This window comes from Oxyura jamaicensis, chromosome 2 (genome assembly GCF_011077185.1).
Source record: "Oxyura jamaicensis isolate SHBP4307 breed ruddy duck chromosome 2, BPBGC_Ojam_1.0, whole genome shotgun sequence".
In the NCBI taxonomy this organism is placed as follows: Eukaryota; Metazoa; Chordata; class Aves; order Anseriformes; family Anatidae; genus Oxyura; species Oxyura jamaicensis.
In genome coordinates this window covers 80,616,225-80,624,710 of record NC_048894.1, presented here as the reverse complement: position 1 = coordinate 80,624,710, position 8,486 = coordinate 80,616,225, and positions in this window count along the sequence as shown.

Here is an 8,486-nt window from a genome sequence, read left to right as displayed (position 1 = left end):
GGAGTGTTAGTGCATGGCAGTAGAGTAGAGTCCATGAGAATTACAGCCTGTGCTGCGTAGGTGCCGGATGCAGGATCAGTACTCCCTGCAGGAAAAGCTTTCCTCAACACTGTGAGCTGTTGCAAGGTCCCAGAGACCTGCAGCTGTTGTGAGTCACTGCCCAGCTGGGGTGAACCCAGAACATCACTCTTTGGCATGCACAGGAAATGGACCCTGTCCCATACCCAGCTTGAAGGCCAGCAGACAGACTTCAGATGAATTGTCTGAACCATAAATTGCCCACGCAGCCTTGTTCTTACTCTGGCTGCAGCCTATTGCTCACTTCTGTTTCCTCACTACCAGCTCATAGCTCCTTCCTGGTATTCAGCCTGGCCTTCTTGTCCTCCATTTCAAGTGGTGCTTGGTTAAGGATGACATACCATGGTGTGGACACCATAGTGGCTCCTGTCCCAAGCTCCCTCCCCCCCTTCCTCTCGGAGGAAGAGCTCACTCTGCTCTTCCTGCAGCCTTGCACAGGCTCCCTGCTCCAGCACAACTCCTGTGGACACCTTGGTCTTGCCCCTTCTGCTCTTTGTGGCCACAAGACAGAAGAAATGACAGGGCCTCCTTTCCTCTAAAACTTGCTCAGATCCTTGTCCCAGGCATTCACCTCATCCTGAATTGAACACTGCCTGGAAACCAGCACAGCTCTCAATACTACAGTTTTCTTTATCTTCCTGCCCCAAAGGTACTCTGTACCATAAAAAACAGCAATGCAACTCTGACTAGATGATGAATGTATTAAAAAAAAATCAAAACCTGAGTGCAGCCATGAGGGTGAAAGCATGATACAAGTGCCTCGGCACATTTTGGACAGAAGTCTTTAGCTCAGTTTCATCAGGTGAGTGTTCTAAAGAGCCTGACCCAAGGTGCTTCAGTAGTCATGGAGCAGTCAAGCCTCCAACTTTGTATCTTGAGGAAAATACCCCAGCTCTGCCATTGCGAATAGGAAAACCTCTGGAAATGAGCACATGGAAAACTCATTCCCTTTGTGGTTTTCCCTCCTTATCATTCCATGAATCAGGCAGCATTTACAAGAATCTTAGGTCAGCAAATGCCAACTGAACACGGTGGAGATTCGGGCACCTCTATCTGCCCCTTATTAGTGAGTTCCCAAGACCCAGCATGGTAGAATTTGACCCCCAAGTCCTACCTCCCTCTCCTCTAAGCTAACAGCATGAAAGCCCAGAAGTTTTCTGATGTATCCCCATAGCTAGCATGCACCATACTGAATTTCAGTATGACACACTCTGGGTTTCAGTTGGGATATATCTATACCAGTAAATTTGGCTAATATTGCATCAGAAACATGCATCCAGGCCAGCTGGCAGGACACAGTTTGCTAGTGAACTAGTCTCCTAAACGAGGTGGCAGCAAGAAAACTGCCCACTGGGTATGATCCCTGGCACACTCCAGTTGCCAGAACAGGCCTAAAAATTGTTCAGAGCGAGTGTCAGTTGCAAAGGGCCATGCTCATGCCAGAGAATGTGCTAGCAGTTTACTAGCATAGACAATCATGTTCCAGGGCCAAGGAAGGCTGCCAGGCATGCTTGGATTTACTAGTACGGCCTCAGCATCTGTCTTTTTCCCATGTGAGTAATGATACAACAGCGTCCCAGAATGTGGCAACCACACAGCTAAAAAGGGATCAGATTGCATCCTTTGTGTAGGAAGGTGGAAAGGTACGTGCTGGATATTTCCTTCCCACTTGGTCTCCCCACAGTGAGCTGAGCCAGATCAGCGTATATGCCTTTATCCAATCTGCTTGTGATAGGTAGGAAAGTACATCTGAATACTTTCTTCAGGGCAATCTCTTTGGTCCCAAGGTTATTTCTGAAGTTTGTTCAGATTCTTCAAGAGTGCTTCACCCACTAATACCTCTCAGTATAAACATATTATTTATAATAACATGCTTTGGCAAATGACATTCAGAATATGCTTCCCACTCCACAGCAAAGTTTAGAAGGATACCACTCTTCAATGCATCTTTGGATATACATTTTAAGGGCAAAAATCTTCCCTCTGAGGCCTATAGAGTTACATGTGGAACAAAATAGATGACAGATAAGAATGGCTGCTCTGATTCTCCTCACTTCTTTGAAAATCAGGAGTGATTCTTTCAATATCAGATTGTCTGCCAGCATAAAACTTGTACCACAGAAGGAACAGTAGGTCCATAACTGTGTCTGATTTTACCAGCCATTCTGGCCAAATACCCATTTCCAGCTGTGCCATTCACGAAGAGTGCAGTCTCCAGTCCCCCTACCTACACATCACTGCCAGAAGTTATTGTCCTCTCAGCTCTAGGAATTCCTCCGTCATCCTTAGCACATTGCACCAAAGTCTCTAAAATGGTTTAAATTGCAGAGCTAATCCATTTTGACTAAAATGCTTATGTAAACCTTCCAGGAGAGTGAGAGAGACCTTCAGAAGGTGGAGAGCAAACAGCAGTTGAACATAGCAACATCTTCAACAGATGCCACTTTTTGCAGATCATCCTAGTTATAAAACACAGAACAATAGCTTTAGAACAGATGCCAAGCAAGGAATAAAATGGATGTGCTTTGTGTCAGAGGTAGAGGATAAAAGACAAAGCTGACTGCATTAGGTGCATTCCCTCCAGCTATATCTTCAGGAGAAAAAAATAAAATAAAATAAAGTGTATTTTTACTGACTAGCTCTAAACACAGACTCCAACTTATCCTCAGCACTTGGTTTTCACAAAGATCAAATGGAAAAGAAGATGAGATCTAAGTCAGGGAGCAACTTCAGCTGGAAGGGACCTCCCGTGATCCCTTTTCCAAGTCCACACTCAAGACAGAGCCACCTCCTGCACCTTCATACCACCTGTGGGAGGACATGAAAAGGAGACGAAAGGAACTGTGGTGCCAGGACCCCGTTCTCTCACCCTTATCCAGTGCTACTTCCAGAATAACCAGCATACACAGATAAAGGAAAATCCCACAGTACTCCTGGTTGGTGAAATCCTCCAGCTCTGTTGAAGATGAAAGTACACCTTGTGGTACTGGAAGACAGCTTGGTATCTGAAACAGTCATATTCATCTGTATTTCAGACTAACAAGGCATCAGTGAGATTACAGGCCAGACTGAAAGGTTTGGGTTTGTCTGCTTGCTGCTGGCAAAAGGGTCAGTGAGTGGCTACCTTGCTACTGGATACTTAACAGAGGGTAAAAAGTCACCAAAAGCCTTAAGACACCACCAAAAGCAGTCAATTCTTTATAACTAAAGTCTCTCCACCCTGACTTCCGAGCAGCTCACAAATGTGACTATATTTTGACCTCACATTGCTCTCAAGAAAGGGGAAAGTATTGGAGCACAGATGAAGAGCTACTGTAAACTGAAGTCACAGCTCACTGTGGTGGGGTTGGTTCTTCCCAAACTTTGGCATGGGTCTCCTGCCCCCGCAAACTCTTTTTAGATCTCAGGCATGGGGGACAGCAGACAGGCAGGTGCACAGGTGAGCAGCAGTGTGCCCTAACTTTGTCAGCCAAGCACCATCAGCAGAAAAATTGCCTCGACAAGTCAAGTGTTCTCTTTCAGGCTGTCAGATCCCAACCCACTTAGGGTTTCATGGGTCAAAAACAGGAGAAACAAATGGCAAGGCACTGGGTCAGCTGATACAAATGAGCATGGCTCCATTAACTTTTCACTAGGTACAATATGAGGAGACTTGAGCCAGTTGCAGGATAACCTATGAGTGGCTACGAAGTTAAAAAGCAGTCTTATGTCATTAGTGGTTTGGGTTTTGTTTGTTTGTTTGTTTTTAAGCTGAAAATTATTTCCTCTTTTTCTTTTACTTCTGCTGTTTTTTACCTCAAAACAAATTATATATACACTTTGAACTATCGGTCGAACAGTGAGTTCAAAGATGACAACAGAGGCAGGGTAATAGCCAAAGAGGTTCAGCCATGAAGTCAAGTCCCAGGGGATTACTGGAAAAGGGCAGGACTTGAGAGCTGGCTGGTGCAAAGTGGCTTTGATCTTCTGAAGCCATTGACCGGCACCTTCGGAGGCTGTTCTTCCTCAAGCCTCTCGTCGGCTGCTTGGGACCTACTGCCAGGATCACAGAAAGTTCCTGAGCTTTTCTGGAGCTCAAAGGTAGCACCGAGCAAACAAGCAAATCTGGGGGGAACATTCCCCTCCCCGCAAAACACACAGAGGCCAAAGAAAGAGGGAATAAGCAGAGGACTCCTTGTTCATGGCCAACAAGGAGGTCTGAGAAGAGATGGCCTCTCCTGCCACAGACGAAGCCTCCAAGAGACACAAAATAGCTTGTGGCAACAGCTTGAGACCGTCTTGCAGCGCTGGTATCCTCACGTTGCCCGGACAGCTGACGAAACCACATTGCGTTAGCCGGGTGCCTCACTGCGGGCACCGTGCTGCGGCTCCGCAGGCTGTCACTGCCCGTGCGGCCTGCACCGCCGAGGCACGGTGCCGGTCGGGAGCAGCGCGGGGCCGAGCTTCCAGCCTTCCCAAGTTGGCGTAGCCCCACCAGCTTCCCTGGAAGTCTATTGATTTACAGCAGCTGAAACTCTGGCCCCTGCTATGCTTAAAATCCGAGGCAGGCTTTCATTGGACACAGAAGAATACTCTTTGGGACACTTTGAAACCTGTGCTGTGTGCTAGCGAGGAGCTAAGCGATTCCCAAGATTTTCAGTGAGACATGTACAAACACACACCATGCACCGAGCAGGCTCCCTCAGACACACAGACACCAAATACGCTCCCTGGGATGTGCCAGGGTGAAGAAGAGTTTTCTAAGTCACTTCATTTTCACTGGAAACTCTGCGCCAGTCCTCCCACATACAGCACGCTGTGTGCTCCTCGTAACCAGCATTGTCTGAACTTGTGGTATTTTAATAAGTGTTCCTGCCAAGCCAAAGACGCTCTACGACACATCACCTTTGTCCAGAGGAGGATCCCAGCCGAATCGAAGTCCAGAGAGTGTGACCTCTGCTACAAAGCAACGCATAGGTATGTGAAACGAGTTCCTATTAAAAATAACTGCTCTGCCTGCTGCCTGCAGCGGAAGGGGGCACAGGCTGCGCAGAGAGCGCACACGAGGGTGACAGAAGGCAACAAAAAATCCTTTCACCGTACACAGAGGAAAACGAGGAGGTACAAATGAATGCCTCTTTTTTATTTCATAGGGACGGGTTGGCAAAAGCAGGTTACTGGGTTTGGGCTGCATGGAAAAGAAAGATTTTCTCTCTTTCTGGAATCCCGATTCATCTTCATTATTCAGTCACTTGAGCTTCCTTGGAAACAGAGTGCCACTGAGTTATTATGGCAGTCATAGATGAATTCAGCAGAAAAATATACATATAATAACGAAAGAAAGTAAAACAGCTCTCCTTGTGCAGCCCTACAGAGAGGCAGCCAGACAAAAGCATGAAAAAATTGACTGTCTGGCCAAGAATGAAATTGCTGGCAAGTCTGGTTTCAACCCTGCTATTAGCTCTCTTGCAGCTGCTTCAGCTACCCAAGCAGCATTGAGATAAGTGCGATCTCTGAAGTCTTTTTTTTTTTTTTCTCTAATTGGGGGTAGTATATATATTTGCATATTAGCCTGCCTCTGATTAATACATCATCTGAAAGAACATAGGAGCCAAGTCAGCCACCCTAAAACATAAAAATAAAAAAAAGGAGAGGGAGAGAAAAAGCCCTCCGAAATGTTCCTGCACTGAGGGATGACTGTCATCCTTCCTTTGCGGGTAGGGCGCTCTCCAGATGCATCGCACATGGGGCAATTCAGCTGTGCCAAAGGGGCAGGACACAGGCAGCTGCATGAGGGGGGAGCTTGGGGAGGTGACGCGTGCTTGCAAAGTCCCTGCTTGGGGCTGCTGCCTTGTGCAACGGGTGGGTGGGTGGAAAAGAGTGGCTGGGGTGGATCTGCACCCACACAGCTCCCACCTGCACTGAGCCCTAACGCTGTGGCCATCTCGATGGCAGAAGGGCTGTGGGCAAAGATGCCCAAGAGGGAGGGAAGGGAGTGCCTGGGGCAAAGCTCATATCCCATCACTAGCCCAGGAAGATCACTGCTGAGCACCAATACGCCAGGTGGGGCAGGTCACACTTGGGGTCTGGACCTCAGCGATATATTTGGGACCTGATGTAATGCTGACCAGCTTCAGGCAGACAGTAAGGTTTCCCCTCTCTTCAGAGGTGTAAAGCACTTCTGTTGCAAGCCCCAGAAAGAGGGCACTGTCTCAGGGTGGAACAGAAGAGGTTATGGAAGATTTGCCAAGAAAGTGCCTGTGCTCTTCTCATTCCAAAACATGGCAGGCTGAAAAAATTGAAAAATATCGAAAGGCACCCAGCAATTGTTTTTTAGGAAACAAAAGAAGCACTTACAGGTTGGCTTTCCCACATTGCTGCCTTGGTAGATATACTAAACAGACAGCTTGATCCGGATGAGTCACACAGCAGAAGAGGAACAATGACCTGTGTGTTCCTCCAGTACAAATTACTCATTTTTCTCTGTCAATAAAGACATTTATATATATATAATTGCACCCAGGCAGCCAATCGGGAAGGCTATCAGCAGATCGCCCCCTCCCCTCCCCAGGGAGTCAAATCTATCTGGCAGGGTGTCAGAATTTCGCGATACCCTAAGGCAGGCCGCAGCACCTTAAAATAACTTCAACACACCTCGTGCCATGCCTGGATGTTGAATCAGCCCAGAGGTGTCAATCACGGCCTGCCGTTTCGGGGCAGAATCACCTCAGTTGCTCTGATCCTCACTTTTGAACTTACAACTTCCCTTCACAGAAATCAGAGGGCGGGGGGGGGTCTGCATGTATATCTGTGCGCCTGTGGTGTGTGTGTAATTCGCTAGTCTCCAAAATAACAATTCCACCCTTTGAGCCTCCCAGTTGGGAAACTGCCCTTGCAGAACAGTGAGTTCCTCTTTCACAACAGCCAGTTGCTGAAAGGAGGCAGCACAGCTTGGCACTTACAGCAGGAGACAGCAAACCTGGGCCATCCCTTTAGAAATTTATAGGACTTTTGCTACTGACAGGCACACTGACGCAATCTAACCCCACTGAGTTGTTCTGAGCTTAGCCCCTAGATCTTTTGCAGAAGCATCTGAGCATCTCAAAGGTGTCAGTGCTTTGAGAGCTCACCTTGAGAGGCCAGGTCTGGTTTTCAAGGTGTCTGGTGTTGCATTACACCCATACATGCTATTGCTGTTACTGTGGAGGTTATTTATCTATACGGGAACAGTCTTACAGACCTGCATCCTGCCATGCTGGATCCATATGTGCTCTAAATCCTTGCCAATCCCAGTTAACTGCTCAGCTGCTCTGGAAAACCGCGGCCACACTCAGCACCCAGAAGCGAGGCTTTAGGGCAGATGCTATTTGTTAAAAGTACCAGCCATACTCCCTCGTGCCTTGCTTCCCAACCTGTAAACTAAGGATAAAAACACTGACCTTCGCAAAACACTTCAGGGCTCACGTGCAAGCTCAACGCACACTGCGCATTCCCGCTGCTCTTCGACTGAGGAGCGTGCACAATTCCTTTCCACCTCACCTTGCTGCTGTGGGATCCCTAAAATTGTGACCCAACAAACTGCACAGACTTCCAGGGACCCGAGCCCAAGGATTGACCTGAAAACAAACAAATAAATGCGATGACGGCGATGGCCGTGATAATGATGCCGCCGCTGTTGATGGTAATAATAACAACGATAGTAATAATGGTAATAATAATGGTAATGGTAACAGCAATCGCGATACACGGTGGGTTTCTGGCGCCTTGCCTCCACCAGCCGCCGGGTGCCGCTGCTGCTCCACCCGCGCCGGGAGGCGGCGGCGCGCACGGTGCCGGGGGGGGCGCGCATCGGCTGGAAACCCCGCCGGCGGCGGGGCGGCGGAGAGGGGGTTGGGTTTGTCAAGAGCACCACGACACAAGGCTCTCATCGATTATGAGGGTCGCATAAGGCACGTGGGGAATTGAATGGGTTTTCTTGGCTTTTCTTTCCCCTCTCCCCCCCCCCCCTCAAATGGCTAGTGGCGTTTTTGCTCCATCAGTTCCCTCCCAACTCCTGGGTTTCACCCTCACCTATAAACCCACTGAGCACAAGGTTTCCCTATACGTCCTCCTTCTCCTCATCCCCACACGAAACGTCTCCTGTAGCAGCTTTCCAAGGCATTGCCTGCTGGAAGGCAAGCTCAGGGGGTGAAGTCCTTTCGTAAGTTTGTCTGTCCAAAGCCATTTGCCCTGCAGCCTTGCTAGGAGCTGACCTAGTAAAACCAGACAAGCAACTCAGACAGGCCTCCAAGCCTCCTTCTTCTCCTCCCCTGTTTCTCCTCTCTCACCCCAACTGGTTAACTTCGTTCACTCTTAAATCCCAGGACCACCAGACACTTCCGTCCTGCCAGACCGAGCACTGAGCAGGGCGATCCTGAAGGGAGGGACAA